Below are 25,650 nucleotides of genomic sequence, written 5' to 3' on the forward strand. Positions count from 1 at the left end.
AGAGTTGTTTCACTCATACAATACCAGATATAGACAAAACCTCAGAGATGACATTCATCGAACTGGTATGTATGAGAGGGGGGTAAAGAGTGCAGGAATTCGGCTTTATAATTCATTGCCAACACGCGTAAAGGCTCTTACAGGTAAAGAGTTCAGAATTAAGGTGAGGGAGGAGTTGTTGCAGGTTTGTCCTTATTCCAGTGAGGAATTCTTTTTGCATTATGGAATGCAAAGATTGACGACTTAGATTATAATTGACAAATCCTTATCCCCCTTTCATAGGTGGTCAGTGGGATGAAAAAAAATGAAATGTGTACATAATATTGAGAAAAAATTCAAAGCTGTACTATGAATAGTAACTGCAGGACAGGCGATTTTATAAGCGCACGTTTTTTACAACTTAACTCCCTCCCCCCAATCTGTTGACCACCCTGGGACGTGACCACATCGAGTTTCATATGCACTAAAAACCCCCTAACAATAATCCAAAGTCGAATTCACTGCCTCTCTCATGTATGCTCAATGTAAGCCAGTGCCTCGACTAAGTTGCACGTACGTCTGTTAAATATGGACATAATTGCTGATTAACAAATCAGCGTCAGTTTTACAGATTCATTCATGTTCCACAAAGATCGGTTAGTTTTTAATCCCGATTAAGTTTTCCTGTTAACTAACAAAGATTTTAACAGTTTCACAATCCGGCAACACTGTAATTTAACCGACAGATGTTATTATTCTGAACAAATGGCATAAAATTGAGGTTATGTTATTGAAGCGGTGACCATTCATCAGGCATGCGCCGTAAAAATGTTCTGTCTGTCGCCAGTGTCAAGAGTGCTATCTGCAGACGAACCAGATTGAAAACTAACCTTAAGAATCAGAATCTAATTTTGAATGCTAATATCAGCTAAATACACTTCTCTATTAACGGATGAAATTCATTCATATATTTAGCTCATACTATGAATTCTGTAGTTTTTTTTATCAAAAAGTAATTGGAAGACAGTGATCAGTAGGTACCTAATCGGCGTTAGTTGGATTTAATTCCCTGTGAATGGCCTGTTGAAAATATTTTACCTTGATTAGTTTAACCAGCGTTATTTTTCGATTTTTACCTTTGGGTAACCAAATTTTTTTCATTTAAGCTTCATTTTCGCCGGTTAGTTTAATCAGCGTTATCGCTTGAAATTTCTGTTTTGAGCAACCAAAATGCAACAGTTAGCGCTAATCTTGATTAAAGTATAGCATTTAATCATATGTTAACCGACATACATGCAACTGGGGGTTAGTCAATGGAATTGGCTCAAATAATTGTATCATGTTTTGCGAAAAAGAAAGTTGTAAAACAAAAATGAACAGAAGTTTATGAAGAGAGTTGGGAGAGTCTTATTTTGAAATATAAGATATCCTACAATAATACATAATTATTAAGTAATTAGTTAAACAATAAATTTTCAAAATTATGTTTCTGCATTGTTGAAAGAAGATCTGGCAAGGTTGTGGAGGTAGAAAAGGATAGCACTATCTACTTTGTCGATTGATAGACAAGGAAAACAACACCAATGTTAAACAAATGCTGCCATTATAGCTAGACCTCACAATAAAAAATTCATAATTGGGACAATAGGATGTGGCTTTACAAGAAACAACATGTTCAAGTACCTAGTTCTATAGTCTGGTTCATGAGGATCTAAATATCCATTTTGATATTGCGGACGATGCCCACATATGCTTTTTGATTCCATGGGTGATTGATTAGATCATCAAACGGCGATGACTACCAGTGGGATTCGAGCGACTATCAGGCTGAAGTTGCAGCCCCAGATCAACACACCAAGCCGGTCGGTAAAAAATTGATTCAGGAAAAATATTCTTACAAACTAGACTCAGGTCATAAATAATGTTAAAAGCATAAGTTACTCAGTATAATATAACATGGTCCTCTATCATGAGAATTCAGAATTTAATGTTTGGATTAGGGTTGCCACCTGTACTATATAATAAAGTATTGTAGTTTATTTGGAGGTCTTGTACTTTATACTTTGTAAGCAAGATAAAGTACGCAATAATACTTTATTTTGCTCAATAAAGTACTAAAAAATAAAGTACGAGGAAATCAAAACATTTTAGGTTATTAGAGTGGCGGAGACTGTCAAATTTCAAATAAATATACATTTTCACAGATAGAAAGTAACAGGTAGCAGGTAACAAATGGAATGGAACTGCTGATGAGTTCAAGAATTTGTATAAAGTGGTTTCACATTTACTCTCTATTCCTGCCACTTCAGCATTTGTGGAAAGGGATTTTTCGGTCATGAGTGGAGAGATGAGAGGAGCAAAGCATCTTTGAATCTCATATGAAATGAACTACCTAATGATTATTTCAATTTGAATGTTAATTGCAAAGATGCTTTGCAACTCTTCACCAGTAACAATGATTTATTGATGATAACAAATATGTTTTCAAGAATAATTGATTGATTTTTTATTAAATTTAAAATTCATCATTGATTTCATTAATTCCTTACATTATTAAACTCATTTTGTATTTCATTATAATCATGTATTGTATTTTGAATATTCATTCAAAATTACTTTATTTGCCTGGGCTACTTATAAAAGTTATTAAATACACATTATAAAAACATGAAGTACCCTTTATTTATTTTGTCCAGGAGCACATTAAAGCTCCAAAATCAAAAAAAAAAAAAAAAAAAAAAAAAAAAAAAAAAAAAAACGGTACTCAATAATCAGGCTTGTGGAGCACTTGATAGAAGAAAACCATAAAATATATTGAAATGAATGCTAATATGAAGATTTTAAACGTTGGAAGCAAAAGCAGTAAATGAAATGTAAAAGAAGATTTTAATATCTCAACTACAGCAAATAAATTAAATAGTAATAAACTAATAAATATCATTGAATTCGATTTAGACAGTACAGTTGTACTACAGCCGGTTAAATTTTAACCGTGATTAATCATGGTTAAAATTTAACCGGCTGTTGTGAAACCAGGCCTAAGTGATATTCAAGTCAATAATGTGTATTCTTGTGAGTATATAAGAATGCCACATTGAAATACACGGTCTTTTTGAATATACAGGTAAAAATAACATGTACTTTATTTAAACCTAATGTACTTTATTTTTTATGACTGTGATTACCAATGTACATTATTCTTCATTGAAAAATGTACATGTTTTTTCACCCAACCCTTGGAAATCGACAACAATGTTATACATGGTTGATCTCGTCTTGACCTCCTCTATCGATCTATGTAGGTCTCAATGCTAGATTCCGCGGCCCATATACTAAAGTGCCCCCCGGGGGGGGGGGATACCCATATTTGAGAGTTCAGGTTTATCCATGTTTAAAATAAATATTATCACTGATTATTGAGAAATCAATAAAAATACTCGCTACCTGATGAAACTGCTTTATAAAAAAAGCCAGTTCAGACCTTTAGGTTGGAAAAAGGGCTGCACTTTAGTATATGGGCCGCGGAATCTAGCATTGGGACCTACATAGATCGATAGAGGAGGTCAAGACGAGATCAACCATGTATAACATTGTTGTCGATTTCCAAGGATTGAGTGAAAAAACATGGCTGAAAGTTCAAAATTTTTATATAAATTGTTATTTTTAATAATTTTCTTATGGCTACAATAGGTTTTAAAATGGTGCAATCTTATGTAAAATTTGATGAGGAATCCAATGAACTCCTGTAACTCCTGTAGTTTTTGAGATATTGCAAAAAATGTGCAGAAAAGTGCAAATTTTTTGCTTTAAAAGAGGTTAACCTGTTTTCATGGTGATTGATAGGTATTTTTAACTATTGGATTTAGTAAAATCATGAATTCTAAAGAAAAAATGTTCAGTCACTTGATAGCCTGAAGTCATAATTGTTCGAGATATTTGGGAAAATGAAAAAAAATTGCACACTCAATACTTTTCAATTTTCATATTTAATCATTTTTTTACTAATTTTAGTGACTATCGAATTGGCTAAATCTCATTTGCCATACAACATAACTTTTTACATACAACAGACACTCAAGAATAAAAAGAGATGGAACCGTCAGTATTTTTAGCTCTCTGATCAAAGGTTTACAATGAATTCTACAGTGGATATTAAAAATAGCTCTCCCAGCTCCTTTTTGTAAAATCATGAGCTTTTTCATTTCAGACGAGTGTCCCCAAACCACTATGCCATAAATTATGACAAATGACTTTCCTATGACAAATGACTTTGCCAACCTATGCGGGTTGATGTCAAACGAGGCAAACGACAGAAGAGTCCTGCGACAGTCGAGACCAGCGATGGTAGAGACCGGCGACATTCGAGGCCAGCGACGGTAGAGGACTCCTGAAAGAGAGGCCTCAAATGTCGCCTGCGTTAGGCGACAATAGAGGACTCTTCAATTTTCGTACACTCCCGACAGTCGAGGCCTACGACCGTAGAGGACTGTAAAACAGTCCTCTACTGTCGCAGGCTTCGAATGTCGTCGGTCTCGACTGTGGCGCCCCCACCTATGCTTTGCCTGATCAAAGATTCTCTTAACCTAAGCTTTCCCTAATCTAAGCTTTGAAATACTTGACTGATTAAGCTGTAATTCTTCACAAAGATGATCGTTCTGAAAATCCTTTAAGGATAAGCCCTATCTACCTTCAAAGTTCATATGCTTTTTTATGAAGGAAGTTTCCATTATTTGGTTTTCAACAAATCAGAAGTTATAATCATTACAAAACGTATTTTGTCTGGAATCGCAGTAGGATGTGTCCTCAACTGTCGCCTGCTGCAAGCGAGTCTCTAATTTTTGTACAGGCCCGACAGTTGAGACCAGCGACATTCGAGGCCAGCGACGGTAGAGGACTCCTGAAAAAGAGGCCTCAAATGTCGCCTGCGTTAGGCGACAGTTGAGGCCACTCTAATTTTTGTACAGTCCCGACAGTCGAGACCTACGACGGGAGAGGACTCCTGAAAAAGAGGCCTCGAATGTCGCCTGCGTTAGGCGACAGTTGAGGCCACTCTAATTTTTGTACAGCCCCGACAGTCGAGACCTGCGACGGTAGAGGACTCCTGAAAAAGAGGCCTCAACTGTCGCCTGCGCTAGGCTCTCCAGAATGGTAGACAGCACCAAAAGAATTATCATTTAATTTGTATTGATTTACCAGCAATTGAATATATTATATCCCATTATTCCTTCCACATTATGAATAAGTATTGCAACTTTACAACTGAAAATATATATACCTTAGCTGCTTCTTCATAAAAAACGAAATTTTCAAACTCGTGAATATCTTTTTGATACTTGGATGTCAGATTCTCAGTACATTATAGATGTTGAATATTATTCAAAAAATCCATATACTGTTACAAATCAATAAATTTTATTAATTTCACACATTCACATTTTACGATTTTTTGATCCATACATTGAGCTTTCCTCGTAAAAACTGAATTTATTAATTATTTCATTAATGATGTAGCTTATGGAATGAATCACACATGATTACTTTCATATGATGATAACATCATATGTCAAAATAGAATGAACATAGCTACAATCTCATATCCTACACTCGGCCATTCTGACAAATTGGCTTTCCCTCAAGCCATAAAATAAATGAATATGGAAAGGATTACAAACATAAAAAAAACATGTAAAATAAAACAAACATAAACTAAACACACAAGATGAAACGAACGTGAACAAAACATAACACTGCATTACATGCAACACTGCTTGATTAGACTGACTTTCTTTGGCTGTTTGGGTACTTAGAATTGCTTTCCATTAATTTCCTTCTCTTTATTGAGTATGCATCAATTCATACATATTCTTCATTCTATAATTATTCTTATCAATTTTACTTTTCCCAATACTAGCCAATATTTATTTTTAATTTCTTTCTAAATTCATACCATGACTTTCTTCTATTTCCACATCTTCCCTCATTTTTTGTACATTCTCATTCCGTTCTCCAAGTTCTTCCTTAATTTCATAATTCGATTCAATTCCATTTTCCTCTCCACTATTCCATCTAACTTCCTTTTCCACCTCATCATCACCCTCTTCCTTCCTCTTTCCACCATTTCCAATGTTCAGATGACTGTGGGCTACAGATTTTAAACTTACATGACCATTAATACTTTCAAGTTCTGTCACGTGGTATTTTAGCACCACAGAATATTTGAAGTGAACCAGTGAATTTTAATAGAATTATAAAATGGAAAATAAAGATAACCTAGTCAAATGACCACTCAAATAAAATCGAATATTGTTAGCGATAAAGAATGATTGTATTATCTAAAATGATGAGGAAGAACATGCATAACTGTGATTCTACAACTAATGAGAATCCATTGGCAGAATTAAAAATTATATAGCGGCTTATTTATTATTGGCAGATTATAAAAAATAAAAGTTTGCATGTACATTGAGGTTAGAATTATTTGTTTACACTTTTAAATGAATCAATCGATCTAGAATAAATCGATAGTTATTTAAATCAATACCTAGCGAATCAGCTGATTGTTTGATCAACCAGTATAGGTTGAATTATAAAAATTTACTCACAAAAGATGTATTATATATACGAAGGAAGGTTGATGTATAGAAATATGGACAACTATTATTTCTGTATAAATATTTATTATAATCTAAAAAGCACGAAAATCAAGAGTATACAAAACTCATATAAGAAACTAAATACATATTGTAACATATTAACATCGTATATCGCAATTTATTTATGAATATAGTTAAGATAATCACTCCATATATTCATATAAAAAACTTTTTATTTATTCTTTCTATTATAAAGTTGAAGAAGACCTGATTCTGAAGCAACCAATTGTATTGAGTTTGTTAAATTAAAAGCCAATCAGAGAGAAGCTTACAAATTGTTCAAGTAAGAGATAAATTTTTTCTGAAAACCACCTTCTTCTGGCTTGTGATCTTGACCTGAGAGGATGCACATAGAGTTTAGGGTTCTTTCTTCCTTTAAATTTTAAAATTATCAAGCCAACCCCTTTTTAAATGTGAAATATGTGAAAATATTCAACAACAGTGTTGTTGAAGAGTTCGTAATTTGTAATCAATTCTCATGAATATATCTTTAATTCGGAGAGAAATCTATAAGAAATCTGGACCGCGCGCTAGCCCAGCAGAGACGAAAGGGACCTGCCTAATTAATTATTGGAAATAATTAATTCAATCCATGAGACCGTCAAGAACGTCATTAATGTGAGTGATAAATCAAACGAGCTCGTTTAAGGCCTTTCTACGCATAGTTGGGGGAATTAATCAAAGCACTATTCAAATTAACTTAAATCCAATAAAAATTCGCAATGTGTTGAGTGCTATCACATAGTTTATAAGAACATTTTATGAATTTATTTGATATATGTAGGAAGCTTACTTCCGTGCACGGCACGAACTCATTAAAAGCCCTGAGATCTCATGTTTGATATTAATTTGTTAATTATTATTTTTGCTAATTGATCAAAGCAAGTCATATCAAATCTATAGACCAAACAAGTTTTAAATGGTAGAATTATGAATTGACTTGAAGTCCATATATCAGTATTAAATACCAATTTATAAATTTTAAAACTCACTATTGTGAATGCTATCAAACTTTGTGATAATTATTCAGATTTTAGAAAAGAATTTATTTAAGGAAAATTATAGATATAGAAAATTTTATATACACTGTTTTATGGGAATATATTTTGTGTTTTATGTCAGCATACAAATCATAGACATTTATTTTATCCTAATTCATCTTGTGATATACAGTTTGAGCTGTTTTGGTACCAATAAATATTCAGCAGCATATAAAATTATTGAATCAATTAATATCGATCTTATTAATAGCACTCAGTACTTATCATCCTTTGATGATAGTCACATTAGTCTGCCAGAAAAAATATATTGATAATTATATTAATAAGGTTCCAGTTATATCATATAAGGATCCAGAGAGCTTCAAGAACTGGCGTTGTAAGTTCTAAGGAATTTCAGAAGGATAAATTGGTGAATACCTGTATTCATGACAAGCGTTTTAAGGATCAACTAGAAAAAACTATAGTTGGTCTTTATTATTCTCTATTGTGTACATGGTTACTGATAGTCAGTCATCAATTATTCTTTTGATTTTCTCACTGGTATTCTTCAAGAACTTCATAGAAGCAGCGGTAAGAATTAATAATCGCCGGTCATTGAACCTTATGGTGATTGGTTGTGTTTGGAAAATTCATGTATCTACCACTGAGCTAGAGCTGAGGTTTGAACCCAGCAATTTTGCGAGCCGGACGGCCTTAATTATTTGTGAATTTATTCGCAAATTAGGGACTTTAACAACTGCTCTCGTAAATATCAAAAACACAACTTTACACAATGGCTTCATAACGTGGGACTCTATCATAAGAGATAACCCCCCAGGAAGCACGTCTTTACAGTTCTTGATCAACAATTTTCAATAATTCTCCACTACAAGGATTTGATGAGTTATCATTACAAGGAATCCGATCAAATGCTTGTAAATTTTTAGATTGATTTCGGTATTCAAATCTAGGTTTTGAAAAATGTTCCAACTTACCATGGTTAGAAATCAACTCCGCGTCAAGACTAACTTTTTGATGGTGATTATAGTTACCACAAACTCTGTTTCGAATTCTATGATACCAAAAGAGATTCTATGAAGAATTCTTCGAGTTCTATGAAGATGAAGATGCAAAAATCAACAATGAAGATGATGCATGATAATTATTATAAGAGTCAAGTGTATGGAAGCGGAATAGGTTGGAACGGTATTGATAGTATTTTTGGATAGATTCAACTGCGCTAAACCATTATAACACTTCTCAGTCCTTCCCAGTTCTTTAAGTCTATAATAATAATTATGGATTGTCAGTTGGCAGAATTCATTTGTATTGGTATTGTGCAGTCTTCAAGTTCACCATGTCTGCTCATATTTTGAGAAGAGAAACGTTACCTGAGCGTCGTGACATTAGCTCAGATAATATAAATCCTTGACCAACCCCCACCTCCCCCCGCCTAGAATCTGCCTCTGGTTGCACACATTATTATCGCACAAATCGATTGAGTCTCTTTAGGAAAAGGGGATTATTAATAAGTGGAGATTGTGCAAGAATCGTGCGATGGTAATGAAAGTTCATTCGAAAAACGTGCAAGATCTTGATGAGATCTTGATGAGATCTTGTTCATTAGATGTGCAAGATCTTGCCGAGAAGAAAGGCCCATTAGAAAAGGTAACTAACCTGAAGTCATTAAATAATAATAATAATAATAAATCATTTTATTTGTTTCGACAATTATTGCCATACAAATGAGTTGAGTCATTTACACATGAATATAGATAATTTTTTGTATATATAAATATTTTTTTTTTACATCAATATTATAACATGATAAACCAATCATAATGCCACCAACCAAGTACAGAAAAGTAAGAATGACTAATAAAGATTGAAAACATGAATACCTCTATACATCTAACCTATAATATCTTGAGGCTGGCAGTGACTGATAACTATCGTAATTATCATGCTTATCTATCGGTGGTCGACACCATATTTTCTCTCTTGATAAGTGCTTTCACAGTATACTGATATACCTGTTTGATTTTCTTATCATTAAAGTTAGATAACAGTACCATCAATTTGTCTACATTTTGAACTACATTATTTACATAAGGTGAAATATACTGCAATCTAATATTTTCATATTCCGGACAGATCAATAGAAAATGTATTAACGATTCGAAATCTAAATCACAGGCAGGGCAAATTTTCACTCCGTCAAGCTGATATCTCTGACCGTTTATGTGTAAGAATGTACTCGTGTTTGATACTCTGTACTGTGTCATACAACGAATCATTTTAATTGGCAGATCATACGTTAGCTGTTCTCCTAGTTGATATTCGGGATTAAACAATTTATAAAAAGGAGAACTTTGCGAATTCTGAGCCAAGTATCTATCCTCATCCATTATTTTCATTACATATCTTTCAAGAATTCTCTCTCTACTATTATATAGTTCAATAGCATCAAATTCAATATCGTTCCTTAAATTTTGAAACTCCAACAAATCCATCTCTCTCTGAACAATAGATAACCAATTAGAACTGAAGTTGGTTTTCAACAGTAGGCGATAACAAATGAAAGGGTATCTGGACTCTGGCATGTTCGCAATTCTTATCAGCCAAGATAGACATCTTTTGAGGATATGAAATTTGAGCCTTGGTCTATTCGCCTCCAATCTAACACACCAACTCGGCGTCGTACGCACCAGCAAGAGCAAGCGCTTCAAAAAGAACAACTGAACAGCTTCCACAGCTTGCTCACAACCGAAACCCCACACTTCACACCCGTACAAACTCGATGGTATGATAACCATATCTAATAATTTCATTTTCCCCTCCCATTTCTCAGACCTCACCTTGGATAAAATGTTGACAGCCAATATTGATTCAATTTTACCTCTATTAATTGAGCGTTTGCACATCTCTGTATTTGCACATCACCTGAGGATTGGAATATTACTCCTAAATAATTATAATTTTTACAAATTTCTATTTTTTCCTCACCAATCACGAAATCTCTATGGCTATTGCTCAATCGACCCTTATGGAATGGCAAAACTTTGGTCTTAGCTGCATTGACCTTGAGTCCTATTTCTAAGCTGTACTGATAAAGACATTTGAGCTTATTTCTCACATCAGAAATCCTATCCGCCAAGATGACTATGTCGTCTGCATATTGTAACATTAGTACATCGTTGTCTCTATCAATGTGTAATCCATGCATTCCTTTATCTCTAAAGTAAGTTTCTATTGCCGATGTGTACAGAGAGAAGAGAAGTCGGCTGGCCGGGTCACCCTGCAAAACGCCTCTTGTCAGTGGGATAGGTTCGGATTGTAAACCATGCAACCTGTTCTCGATTACCAGTGAGAAGTTCGAGTACATATATTGAAAAACGCTAACTACTCTCCTACTTAATCCGAGTTCTCTCATTTTCTGAAATAGCCTGTTATGCGGGATAGAATCGAACGCAGACTCATAATCAATAAAAATTGCATACATCTTTCTCTTTTTTACTTCCATAAAATATTTGACTACTGAATCTAGAACGAAAATATTATCTAAGCATGACCTATTTTTCCGAAATCCCGATTGACTTTCCACCATGATCCCACTCTGATCTGCCCAAATTGCTAATCTATCTGTTAATATTCCAGTAAAAATTTTTAGAATACAATTCGCAATAGATAAGCCTCGGAAATTCCTAGGATCTTTTTTACAGCCTTTCTTATGCAATAGGAATATTTTCAGCTTTGCCCAATTCAAAGGAATTTTCCCAGTCTCCATGATCAAGTTGAACAGGCTTACTAACAGGTGTTTTCCTTCAGGTGCCAAATATTTGAAAAATTCATAGGAAATCCCATCTAAACCTGGAGCACTCCCATTTTTCAATCTCTTCAATTTTCTTTCTAACTCAATCATTTCTATCGGTCTATCGAGAAAATGATGCTTGACGTCGAAGAATATGCACTCAATAGTTCTTTTTTCAGGTCTGTATTTATTTTTAAAAAAAGATGTCCATTCTTCCAAAGTTATAGAATCATTATCGATTGATTTATTGCCCTTTACTAGACGAACTGCTCGCCAAAATTCTTTAGCATTTGATGAATTCTGAAATTTATTTTGTAAGTTATCGTTGAACTGCTTTTTCTTCTCTTTCATTTTATTTTTATAAATTAGTTTACTGTCCAGATATTTATTAAAACAATTTATATCATGTTCTTTTTTCTTAAAATTCCTATATGCCTTACGTACTTCCCTTTTCAGCCTATTACACTCTATATCGTACCAAGGTTTATTTTTGAACTTGCTTATTATTAATGACTTTTTTACCATGCCCAGATTCTCTGCCTTATTTTTTACTGTAGTCATAAAATTCTCAGCCAAACATTCTACACTTTCTTCGCTCGCATTAAATTCGATTGGGAATGTTAATTCAGACATATATGCTTCTTTGCATGCATCACTCCAGCAATATAACGTTCGAAGTTCATTTGGCACGGTCTGCGCTTCTCTATCAGATTCAAATTCAGTGTACACAATCAGTGGAAGGTGATCTGAAGTTAATACAATATCTGAAACTATTAAATCAGTAATATATTGAATACTTTCGAAATTGACCCAGACCAAATCTATTAAACTATTTCCATTTGAATTATGAAACGTGAATTGCCCCGGCATGTCACTCTTACATCTACCATTCAAAACATAGAATAGATTCTTTTCCATAATATTCACCAAATCCTTCGCGTTCCTTGAAATATATCTATCCTGAGAAATCCTATCTGCATAAAGATTTGAATTTGTGAATAAACAGTTATCTATAGAACATTGGTTTAGATCCCCCATTCTCAAATTAAAGTCACCCCCAATCAATACAGGGAAAGACGAAAACAATAATTCATAATATTTCAAGCATTCCTGGAATTCATTGAGACAGTGCACAAGAGGATCAGGCTTAAAGTAAACTAAACATAATATAATAATACGGCCCTTTGGATTTTCGACCTTGACAATTATAATAAACTCTCTAGCTTCAATCAGCGTTGCTTTCAAATTTTTTTCACTAAAACTAACAAACCACCACTGGCTCTACCTCTTGAATTTGACAATTTATCTGCTGTTTGATTAAAAGCTACATATTCATTAAAGTCTCGAGCATGGAAAGAGTCAGTTAACCAAGTTTCACTCAAGCCTATCACTTCATGAGCGTTAAATAGTTCTATTTGTTCCTTATCTAAATTAAGCACGTTATTAATACCATGAGAGTTCCAAAAAATTATTTTAAAATATTTAGAAACAAGTCCCACCTTTTCATTAGAGTGTATCACCTTACTGGGTTGTCCTCTCGCTGGGGTCTGCTATTGTGAGAGCGGCCGGCTCCCCTGTGAAGCTCGCTTGCACTGCGCGGGTGATGCTGACTTTTCGCGTTCCAGCCACGCTCTCATTGCAGTCGGTTTTTTGGAGCGAGAATTTGAAGCTTCACCCTTCAATTGATAGTCCAGGCGCTGGCTTACATTGAGCATACATGAGAGAGGCAGAGAATTTGACTTCGGATTATTGTTAGGGGGTCTTTAGTGTATATGAAACTCGATGTCGTCACGTCCCAGGGTGGTCGATAGCTTGGGGGGGAGGGGGGTAAGTTGTAAAAAACGCGCGCTTATAAAATCGCCTGTCCTGCAGTTACTATTCATAGTACAGCTGTTTATTTTCTCTCAAAATTATGTACACATGACTGGCTTTCAATGTGGTCCTGTACATTTTTGCGATAAACCGCATAGTTTTTCCGTAAAAAAATAAAATATCTCGAAAAATGTATTTTTTTATTATGGACTTTTTGTTATTTCTCGAATATTCAAGTCATTAGCCGACTTAGAGGAAAATGCTTCCAATAAACGTTTTAGGCAGTTTCTTCCCGAATTTAATGATATATATATAGTATGGGGGTTACGATCATAGATGCGGCGGTGGGAGGGGGATAAGTAGCACTGTTACGCTGCGGCGCGGTCCTCCCTCATGATTAATGCGCGTAATGGCCTGTCTATCGCATCGCTCCTACTAGTCTATGCATTCAAATTGTGTATTTCAGGAACGCTATCTTATGTATTTTCGGTCACTGAACACGATTTTTCAACTCTCAAGCCTCAATAATTGATAATTCTCATCATAATATACAAATTATGGTCAAAATTACAAACTTCATCTCCTTATCATTATTTATGATTACATTGTAATGATAAACCATCTTGTTAGGAATCCTATTGTGTTTCTCAGTCGATAAAAAACTGACATTCCATTGAGAGAGAATAATTATTCGATTTAGTTCAATGATCACTTTGGAATTGCGAAAGTCAAGTAATGGAGTAAGTTAAACAAATAATATAAGCTACCCCATAAGCTACCCCTTTCTTAATATAAATTTACAATTGAAGCACAAATAATGCCAATTACTCCCATGTGATATGACTAAATATTTGATTACAAAGGAAATACAACTCTAAAGCTGCGTTTACACCAAAGTTATTAACGAGATGTTAATATAACTTAATTTTTATAGATTCTATTAGATTGAACATAACTTATCATACACATGATGGACATAGTCTATGTGTTTGTCAAGTTCCGTTCAATCTAATAGAATCAATAAAGATTGAGTTATTAACATTTTGTTAATAACTTTGGTGTAAACGCAGCTTTATCATCTGATTTCTGTAACTTATATCTATGAATAGATACTTTTCATCTGGCTGAGTTTGACTGATTGTCTTGGGGTGGTACTTGAATGAAAGTGGAATGGGAGATATCTTTGTTGAATTTGATATATTTGGAGAGAATACTGTTGGAAATCTATTGAGGGGAGATCAGTATTATTAAGGTGTGAGAGCAAGCAATCAATTCAATGAAACAACTACAAGGACTCATGAACGGTTCAAATATGAGAGATTGTCAAAGTATATTTGAAAGAAGTCAGGAGCTATTTGTGGATTTTTTTAGAATCACAATGCAAAATCAATGACTACTTGAAATTTATGACTGATTATTGTAACATAGTTTAAATTATCTTAAATTGTATTCATGCTCATAAGGAAGGACTCTGGTATTGCACATAGAAACTGTACGAGAAAAGATCCCATACTTTTTTCATTCAATCACACAAACTATGTTATGGAGTCTGTGTTATATCTAAAAAATTCAAAAAATACCCATAGAAGTAGAAGATAATTTCCAATAAGGAAACATTAACTCTATACAGTCAATACATTGACACTCTGTCAAATGAAACCTTGAAAATTTAATAAATGTGACAACCGATCATGCTATGGAGCAAACCCTCATTCGATCATCCAAAACTGAGTGAATGGAATAGCTAGTTCTTCAAAGGCTTTCCTAAAATGGCTGCTACTATATAAATCTTCCATCAAAGATATTCTGTTCAAGTATGTTGACATCTTTATGGATATCACTGGAGATTGTGAAGAAAGTCATCGAATGAAGTAAAACAATAATAATGAGAGATGAGAATGATTTTCAGAAGCATAACCTTCTCAAAAGAACATAACATTTTTCTTCAAGACTCTGATGGACAACAGAATCTGCATAATGTTATCAATGGTCTGGAAGCAAGTGAAGAAGTGTGTGATTCTCTTTTGAACGTATAGAAAGAAATAGTTATTCGGTCTCCAACGAATTTTATCTGAACATAGTTGTGGCAAATTGTAGAAGTGTATTCTCACCTATAAAAAGAAACAGAGTTCTTTCATTCTCCACGATGCAATCAAACAAAAATCCTAGTCTTAGTTAATTCTAGAACAAAAAGATCTGATCTCTGTATTTTTACTAGGTAGCTGTTTAAAGATAATTCAGCATTGAAGTTTTAGTGCAGCATGCATTTCTACAATAACCACAATCTCTGTCAACATCTCATGGATATTTGAAAAAAAAACTCTTAATCTCACTTGGCCCATGAAATTGTAAGTGAAACTAGTTGTGGATTTGACTAAATCCCTAAATATCGTTGACAAATTCGCATAATGATGACATGGCTCTCCTGAATTCAACTCCTACTTCACTTTTCAAAACTTCAATACGCTGCAAGATTATGGAAACTTTGTGATGAGAAGAGTTATGAAAATTCTCAATAAAGATGGAGTGATACAGGTGGACATAGCTTTTCATGTCTATGGTCTAAAATCAAACAAAGGTACGGTAGTGAACATATTAGAAGCAGCAGAGTAAAAGAATCACTCCAATAATATTCTCTCCAAACCATCGAGACTTGATTTCTAAATCTGTGGCAGAGATTTATTAATGTGACATACAAGAATCTATAAAGGAATAATCCATACCTTAGCTAAGTGCAGGAATATATACATTCATTCATTTATGGATAAAATCATATAAATATGTTTGGGGAAGAATAACAGGCATGGCCCAAAACTATTCGAATCCACAAATTTTGATACTGAATAACTTGTTACCATTTCAAAACAATCTGAACGGGAATACCATAATGGATGAATCAATCAAAAGTTGGTGAAATATCATTATAAAAATACTGTTCCTCAAGATATTATATTTCTCAAAAGTTCACGACAAACTGAAGATTCACGAAAGATTAACATTTTCATTCTAAGCATAATCATTATGATAATGAATGAATGATGAATTCCATTTCCACCATGAAGAACTAAGAAATTCCACAAACATTTCATGGAAATTAACTGACCACTATATCAAGTAAGCGTGGCCAGTGTGTAATTAATAATTTAGCCTGCTGCACATGACAATAAACTAATTTGAAATAAAACATGAACACATATAAATATTATCATTATTCAATCGTAATATATTTCTTGAAACCCAAGTTTCGTTTATTTCAAACAGTCATTTCTTAGTTTCCTTGCAGACTGAGATGAAGTTTGTAATTTTGACCATAATTTGTATATTATGATGAGAATTATCAATTATTGAGGCTTGAGAGTTGAAAAATCGTGTTCAGCGACCGAAAATACATAAGATAGCGTTCCTGAAATACATAATTTGAATGCATAGACTAGTAGGAGCAATGCGATAGACAGGCCATTACGCGCATTAATCATGAGGGAGGACCGCGCCGCAGCGTAACAGTGCTACTTATCCCCCTCCCACCGCCGCATCTATGATCGTAACCCCCAAACTATATATATCATTGGATTCAGGAAGACACGGCCTATAACGTTTATTGAGAGCATTTTCCTCTAAGTCGGCTAATGACTTGGATATTCGAGAAATAACAAAAAGTCCATAATAAAAAAATACATTTTTCGAGATATTTTATTTTTTTACGGAAAAACTGTGCGGTTTATCGCAAAAATGTACAGGTCCACATTGAAAGCCAGTTATGTGTACATAATTTTGAGAAAAAATTAAAAGCTGTACTATGAATAGTAACTGCAGGACAGGCGATTTTATAAGCGCGCGTTTTTTACAACTTACCCCCCTCCCCCCCAAGCTATCGACCACCCTGGGACGTGACGACATCGAGTTTCATATACACTAAAGACCCCCTAACAATAATCCGAAGTCAAATTCTCTGCCTCTCTCATGTATGCTCAATGTAAGCCAGCGCCTGGACTATGAGTGTTTTTTCAGTTGTCTGTCTCTTGTTGGATCGAAGCACCCTGGCGCTGTCATCTGAGTTGATCCTCGCCCGCGTATTGGAAGTTGGGATGTGTTCTTTTCTAGCAGGTTTATACGCTGACGCGTTCACAAACTCCTGCACTCTCTCCCTTGAACTGGCTTCAAATCCTATTTCTGATTGAGATTCATCATTGACGCCATGAGTTTGAATAGATATAATATCGGAAGATTCTTCATAAATATTTGGCTCTGATTCCTCAGTAGCTGCTGTTTCGACTGGGGTAGAACTCTCGTGTATTTCTACAATTACTTGACGTTCGTTTTCAGAATTTGCCTGGTTGTTAACCTTCCTGAATTTCTTTTCCAACTCATCCAGAGTATATAAACGGCCGTTAACAAGAAGTTTATCATATTGCATAATAGCGTACTGTCCATCTCTCCTAGCCATTGACATGAATCGCTTCAATTCTCCACGAATATGTCTTATTCTAATCGTAAAATCTTCATCCACACCTATATTAGAGTTTTTAAACTTTTGTCTTTGCGTGAAGATCTCCATCTTTTTCTTGAAATTAGCAAATTTAACATGCATTGTCCATTTCGACGGCCCGTTCTATGCGCACGTTCTATATCATACTGATCCAGATAAACATTCAAATTTGAAGCTAATATGTCTTTTATGAGTAACTCACATTTACTGCTGTTTTCACCCTTCTCTTCCCGAATATTAAAGAACACCAAATTGTTACGCCTTGAAAAACCCTCAAGACGATCCAGACGAGAGTTCAGACGACTATTTTCTTTCATAAGATAATCACGGTCACTTTTAAGCGAAGAAACATCATTTTTCAAATCTAAAATGTTTTTATTGATATTTGTAACTGCACTTTTGATATGTGGTATATCGGAGATGATTTTCTCGAAACTTTGTAACTTAACGAACACGTCATCGATTGTCGGACCCGGGTTTGATTCAATGCCAGAAATTGCCAAAAGTAACAACACAACACATTTCGCAATAATATAACATTGTTTCCAGTTCAATAACGATTTAAAAGCTTCATTTATTTTACAATACTTAGCACGGTAAACAGCACCGAAAACTCCTATTCGAACACGAAAAAGCACACTGTCTATCATTATCACCGAGATAAGAGAGCTACCAAAATTGCGACTGCTCTGGCCGAAGGCTCTGACTCAACCGAAGTCATTAAATAATAGTATTTAACAATACGAGTGTTTTACAATTGACATGAATTGTATGTATATTGCAAGTTAAAACCAAAGATATCAATAACTTTCTGAAAATCAAAATTTCGTAATTAATATGACTATAAATGAATAGACTTTTTAGATTGAAACACGCTATTTGATAACAGTTCACATTGCTCAGACAACAACCGACAAGACTCCATCACAAGACAAAAACTCCCACTCCCCTGAACCACAGCACGCAGGCTGCCAACATAGCACTGCCCTCCCCTTTCTCTAATTTAGAACAACTTGACCAAAATATACATTGACATACAAACTACAAGACATAAGAGCAAAGACTGACACTTTACAATTTCTGACAACAATAAAAGCAAAATCATTTTCATGAAACATTTTAACATACCTGACTACTGACTTATTTTCATTATCTACCTCATCCTTGAAAGTAACGGTTTTCTTTCTAAGATTAGACAAGGGTACTCTTGGTTCATAATTCAACAATGCAACCATAGGCGATTTACCAGTCACTGAAGAGGGAGTACATCTACATACAAATAGACAGTCTTGCAAAAAAAATTACTGCATTGACACTTTCATTTCGAAACCTCTTTTCTAAATTGAATTTGGATAATGAAATTTCGAACGTTTGAACACTATGTTCCGCTAACCCATTTGACTGTGGTGAGTACGGTGGAGAGAAACTCAACTTTATCCCCTTATTTTGACAAAATGTTTTCATATCATTAGAACTGAATGGAGGTCCATTGTCGCATACTATTGTGTGTGGATATGAGAAGCGCGAAAATACTTCAGCCAACTTGGACAGTACACATTGAAAATTTGATTTATTCCCAAGAATAAAGCATTCCACCCACTTAGAGAATGAGTCACAAATTATCAAATATTTTCTATTACAGAAATCAAACAAATCCATATGAATTCTTCCCCATGGAATTGTTGCCATTGGCCATGGATGACGATATCTATTATTTGACCTATTTTGCGTGACCTGACAAACTTTGCAAGTTACCACTTTATGATAGATCTCGCTTTATGATTTCGATCTTACTACCCCAGCGTGATTGGAATGAAGTATGTCTAACACTTTTTCTTTTAAGCTAGTAGGTATTACAATTATATTTCCAAAATACAAACAATTATCCAGCACTGACAATGCAATCTTGTCATTACTTTATTTACAGTTTCTTTACAAGATTCTAGATCCTTACCACCAATTAATATATCATCTAAATAAGGTGCAACATTATCAATGTCTACAAGTATGGATTCAATTACTGATTGGAAAATAGCACATGCTGATGACAATCCCATACATAAACGATTATACTGATACAACCCTTTTATTGTATTGACTACTAGCAAACTTCTACTAGCTTCGTGTACCTCCAACTGTAGATAAGCTTCAGTCAAATCAAGTCTACAAAATACTGTACAGCCTGAGAAATTATTAAATAAATCTTCAGGTATAGGCATAGGATACTGATCTACTTTTAAAAATGGATTCAAAGTGACCTTAAAGTCAGCACACATCCTTATGCTACCGTTAGGCTTTGGAACAAGAACTATAGGACTAGCCCACTCTGAAGTTTTAACTTTACTTATTATACCTTTTGATTCCAACCTATCCAATTCGATACCCACTTTATTTCTCAATGCATAAGGAACAGTATAAGCTTTATGAAATACTGGTTGAACATTCTCCTTTAGATTCAAATTTACTTTAATACTACTAATCGGTTTATCATTGTCTAGCATTGAAAAAACTCTGGGATATTTTGCAGATAATGATTCTACATACTCATCTTTTTCGATAGACATACAAGATTCGATATTTTCAGGATTTGGCAGTGATAGCATCTTATCACCCCAATTAGGTTCGAGCACTGACAACCAGTCTCGCCCCAATATAGCAGGACATGACAAATTGTAAATAATTACAGCACATAACATTTTTTTCAAATTTACAAATCTTACCTCCACTTCACACTTTCCAACTACATCAAGCAAACGGTTACTTACTCCTCTTATTACACCATAATAAGGTTTAACTTTTGACATTAATTGCAATTCACAAGCTACTTCATGACTCAAAATTGAAATAGAACTTCCAGTATCAACCAGAAATTTCACTGATGCACCATTGATCACAAGATTCTCAAATAACGCCTCTGAATGAGATTTTGACACACTGGTAGAAACATTAATAAAACTTTCAACACAATTCACTCGTTGATCGTTACAAAACTCGGCGACAAGACCCTGTCGACCACAATTAAGACATACTCAGCCTCTGGCCGGACAATTTTGTGGCGAATGACGGTTGAAACAAAATCTGCATCGCCTCTGCTCTCCGGACCCTTGGGAAGGTGACTGCGAACGGTAACCTTGCGATAACGAGCGGTCTCTATTTGGATATGGTGAACGACCTCGATAGGGAGACGATGGACGTCGGTTGGTATTGGATTTATATGACTTATAATTCCCAGCTGCAGACGAAATTGCCGGTCGATATGATGGAATTGAATTAGAGCGAGTAGGACTAATACTCTCGGTTTTTCTGGAATGTCCATTATCAAAAGTTGTATATTCTTTTTTTGGATGAAATCATAAAAGAATCCAAATTGGCGTCGGATATTATGACCGTAGACCTCTCCACCGCGTCCATCTCAAGCACAATCGAACATGCCTCTTCAAAAGTCATTGAATCTTTTTCCGATAAAAGTCGACTAACCATAGACATTTGTGACAGCCCTGAGACAAGTCTATCACGTAAAACTTCATCTAAAAAATCACCAAACGCACACGTAGTACCTTTACGTTTGATTTCGGATATGTAATCTTGTAGCGACTCCCCCACTTTTTGTTTCCGTTGATGGAACAGGTAACGTTCAGGGATAACCTTACTCTTCCGTGAAAATTTTGTAGTTAAAGCCTTGACACATTGTTCATAAGATGCTTTACTCAACTCTATAGGTGCTAATAAAGTTTTCAATTCAGAATACACGCAGACGAACTTAAATTGACACATAAATAGCTTTTTCGCAACTTTTTTGGAGTTTCATTATTTCAAAATACAGACCAAGCCTCTCCACGTAGATGGAAAAGTCTTCCTCGTCAGGATTAAATAACGGAGGTTTCGACATTGTACATTGAATTTGATCGTGTTTGATCCTCGTCGCCAGATAATATGACTATAAATGAATATACTTTTTAGATTGAAACACGCTATTTAATAACAGTTCACATTGCTCAGACAACAACCGACAAGACTCCATCACAAGACAAAAACTCCCACTCCCCTTACCCACAGCACGCAGGCTGCCAACATAGCAGTAATAATTCCACGAAATCGGAAATATATATCTAAAAATTATATTAGAAAGCTTTCTCATTTTTCACCTTAAAATTAATTGAATTTCATAATTCCATACTTTCTCACCAATTTCCGATAGATTTGAAGCCATTTTTCTGGGGCGGGGAGGGGGTCGTAAATAGGGGGTCAAGTTTTTTTATTGACATTGTCCAATACTGCAGAATCGTTCCAAGAATCTTTCAGTTACTTTGGAATTTTTTCCCTAAACGGTCTTCTTCAATTAGAAGTAACTGACGATGACTATATAACTATAGTTATATTGTTAGGCTACTTTAAACTGAACTATAATGATAACTTATTGAAAACTGAATTAATGTGTTTTTCTTCGAGGTCAAACACCATCAAGTGTAAACTGTAAAGTTTCAAGAGCAACTTTGGTCTCTCACTTGTAATTTCTTTATGTGGTAATACAATGCACAACGGTTAACATCACCAGATTGTTAGTTTCTCTCAGGTATTGACATTTTGAAATAGGATTTTTGATGAACGAACAAAGTATGAATGTGAACACAAACGAAAATAATGTCAACCTATTGTCATATTAAATGTTTGGGAATTCTTTAAAACACATAAGCTTCGTATATTTTGGAGCACGTATTTCCCAAAATGTGTTGCATTGAATACAGTACTATTCAACACCGTTACAGCTTATTCCACCTCATCAATTCTATTCATGGACATTAACATGTGACTCTCTGTTATGTTTTCCATTCCGTACGCCTTTTTGTTGTCATTCAGCAGATAACAGTTTTCTAAAGAAGCAGAACTCTGAATCTGGATGTGCGCTGAGCATCATCATTGTCCACCTGCCTTATAATAAAATTCCTTGAAACGTAATATGAATTGGCTATTTCTTGAAAAGTACAGGTCAAGTCCCAAAACATGAGTCGAATATTGCACCATCAAATTTCTTTATCACTCATTCATTCATTCAACTATCCATGTTTGGTTTAGTTCTCAGTTTCTATTCAATACAGTATCAGCTTATCTTTCTAACAGCTCTATTCCACCATACTCCGGCTCATAGAAGGAATACTCTTTCATGTCCATTTCAAAATAGAGAATTATGCCAAATTTCAATTGCATTCCTCCTTCATTACAATCTTTCTAAGGATGTTCCCATCCTTAGTTAAATACATTGAATAATTCGTTTTTTCATTCTCATTGTGAATAAGAGCATAAACCAGAAAGTACAAGTATTATTGCAATTTCCATGAATGAATGAATATATTTTCATCAAATCAAACCTAATCTATTCTATTTATGATCGTGATCTGGTACTCTGTAAATATCATTTCCTCTCACATACACTGTAAATATTCTATATCCTTTGGCCGAAGTTCCTAAAGGAGAAAAAATGATGATCATTTGAGAAACAAGAACAGTATACAGTATTCAGTATTCATTGTACTGCATCAATGAAATAAGACAAAAAAGACGAAATCAGACGGATAGTAGATTGGTTAGAAGTAGTCAGGAGGTGATAATAATACTGTAGAAACTGGTAAGCTCCCCCGGGATGAAGAACTTGCTACTTTTAGGATATTGACAAGAGATAAGATTCGTTTAGCTCTTCAAAGGTGCATTGCAAACATTGGTTCACTCAAAACGATATTGTCCTTTTAATGTGAATATTGCATACTTCAACTCTCTAGTTGCAGGACTTCTTAGGCCTATGTTTTGGGCTATGAATACAGCGACCACATAATACCAATACAATTTGTACCATGTGATTTCTGTATGAATAGGCCTTTGTCCTATTCAATAGGAAATCCAATTATAAATCACAAGATATTTTGAGGTCCTTTGTAGATTTTGATGTTACAGAACAGTTGGCAATAAATAAGAGATTAAAAATAGTAAGCAAGAGTAGTATTAAAGGAAGCTATAGAAACACTGAATAAGAAACTGATGATATGAACTCAATAAATCAATTATGCGAACCTATGAAATGTGTAGTGGATGTCTATATTGACTAATATATGTTATGCTATAACAACTTACCAGGTATTTCGGAAATGAAAGGGTATGATTAATTCAAGTCTTTAGTTAGCATGTAAAGGTGTACCTGTTGATATCAATTTATTGTTATAAATTAAAGTCGTAGCTCAATAATTATGAAGAATTGTCTGCTATAATGAGTGAATCAGCATAGCAGGAAATATGATGAGACCCACCTACTCATATAGGAAGATGGTCTTTAACTACAAATTAAACAAACCCCTTGTCCCAGTTGCACAAAAGCCTGTTGAATTTTAATCATGATTAAATGCCAAAAGAACCAATCAGGTCAGTCTTTTTTGAAAAGAAGGCGCCTCTTTTCATAGCATTCAATCATGGTTAAAGTTTGACAGGCCTATACAGAGCTGGATGGCTACCTGCTGGCTGTCGTTTCTCCATCTCTTTCTATTCAATACCATTTCCTATCTTCTTCCTTGTCTCTCAGTTCAATGGCTACTACTTCCTCGAAACAAATTTTGTATAATTCATGAGAGAAGAATTGAAATAAATTCAGAATTATCTAACTTTTTACTGGATAATTTTATCAAAAAAGCTAAAGGAATAAGACGTTCAGAAAATTAGTCTGAGTTGAATGGAAGAGAATGGCTAGAAAATAAGGGAAATGCAAGTTAATTTATTTTAAAAATATCAAGCGCACAAAAAGGTTAAAACAAATCATTTTTTAGGCCTCAAAAACTTTCTAACCCTAAAAATGTCCAACCCAAAACTTTTATCACTCCAATTAAACATTGTGTGGTGCAAGGGGGAACAGCCCAACCCCAAATTAGAAAAAAATTCAACCAAAAATAATATATACCAGAAAAACATTTTCAGGGGTGCCGCGGGCGAAGCCGCCTGCTGAGCGCAAAGTGTGAGTTATAAATACTAGGCACAGGAATAATCTTAGAACTGAATTTCTACAAATTGCAAGATCTCAAAAAAGGTGGTTTCACACAAGTACAAAATTATATGCCTGATTATATATAGTAATTGTTAGAGATCTTTCGGGTATAGTTTTCAAAAACGCAGTAAATAATATTTTTAAGGAAGAATGTTTATGTAAAGTTGTTGATTTTTCAAATCAACTTCCTAGATTAAAGGTTAATTTTTTCATTACTCTAAGCATCATACTACTGTATTTATAACCTTTTTCTATTCTCTGAAGCTTATTAATTTTGTAACTTTTAAATTCTTTATAGCTTTAAATTCGTGTAACTTCAGCATGCAAAATAAAGATACCAGCATCTTTCCATCCTCCAATTGAGTTTCGTCAACAAAGGTGGTCAAGTCATATACATTCCAGTACTTGGATAATGGTCCCTAAAACATATTTTTAAGTAATGGGAATCCATTACTACTGCATTATGCCTCCTTCATTGACAAATCTAAATATTTATCTATATTCTATCTATCTATAAGACGAGATGGTGTCTGTCTTTCTGTCTGTTTGTATGTGAGCTCATCACGCTTGAAATACTTGACTGATTAAGCTGTAATTCTTCACAAAGATGATCGTTCTGAAAATCCTTTAAGGATAAGCCCTATCTACTTTCAAAGGTCATATGCTTTTTTTATGAAGGAAGTTTCCATTATTTGGTTTTCACAAATCAGAAGTTATAATCATTACAAAACGTATTTTGTCTGGAATCGCAGTAGGATGTGTCCTCAACTGTCGCCTGCTGCAAGCGAGTCTCTAATTTTTGTACAGGCTCGACAGTCGAGACCAGCGACATTCGAGGCCAGCGACGGCAGAGGACTCCTGAAAAAGAGGCCTCAATTAATGTCGCCAGCGTTAGGCGACAGTTGAGG

General features: G+C 34.5%; 1 protein-coding gene across 3 annotated transcripts in view; it reads right to left on the bottom strand.

The window, feature by feature from the left end:
• LOC111059120 (transcription factor TFIIIB component B'' homolog) overlaps nucleotides 1-25,650 on the bottom strand; it is a 149,788-nt gene that overhangs the window by 122,787 nt on the left and 1,351 nt on the right. Inside the window, exon 1 of one of the 3 annotated variants that reach the window (XM_039443374.1) lies at nucleotides 12,923-13,106. The exons of the other annotated variants lie outside the window; for them this stretch is intronic. The gene's annotated coding sequence lies outside the window, so the exon portion shown is untranslated. Of the gene's footprint in view, nucleotides 1-12,922; nucleotides 13,107-25,650 lie in introns of those variants that run through there. 3 annotated transcript variants of the gene reach the window in all.

Source organism: Nilaparvata lugens, chromosome X (assembly GCF_014356525.2).
Source record: "Nilaparvata lugens isolate BPH chromosome X, ASM1435652v1, whole genome shotgun sequence".
NCBI classification, from domain to species: Eukaryota; Metazoa; Arthropoda; class Insecta; order Hemiptera; family Delphacidae; genus Nilaparvata; species Nilaparvata lugens.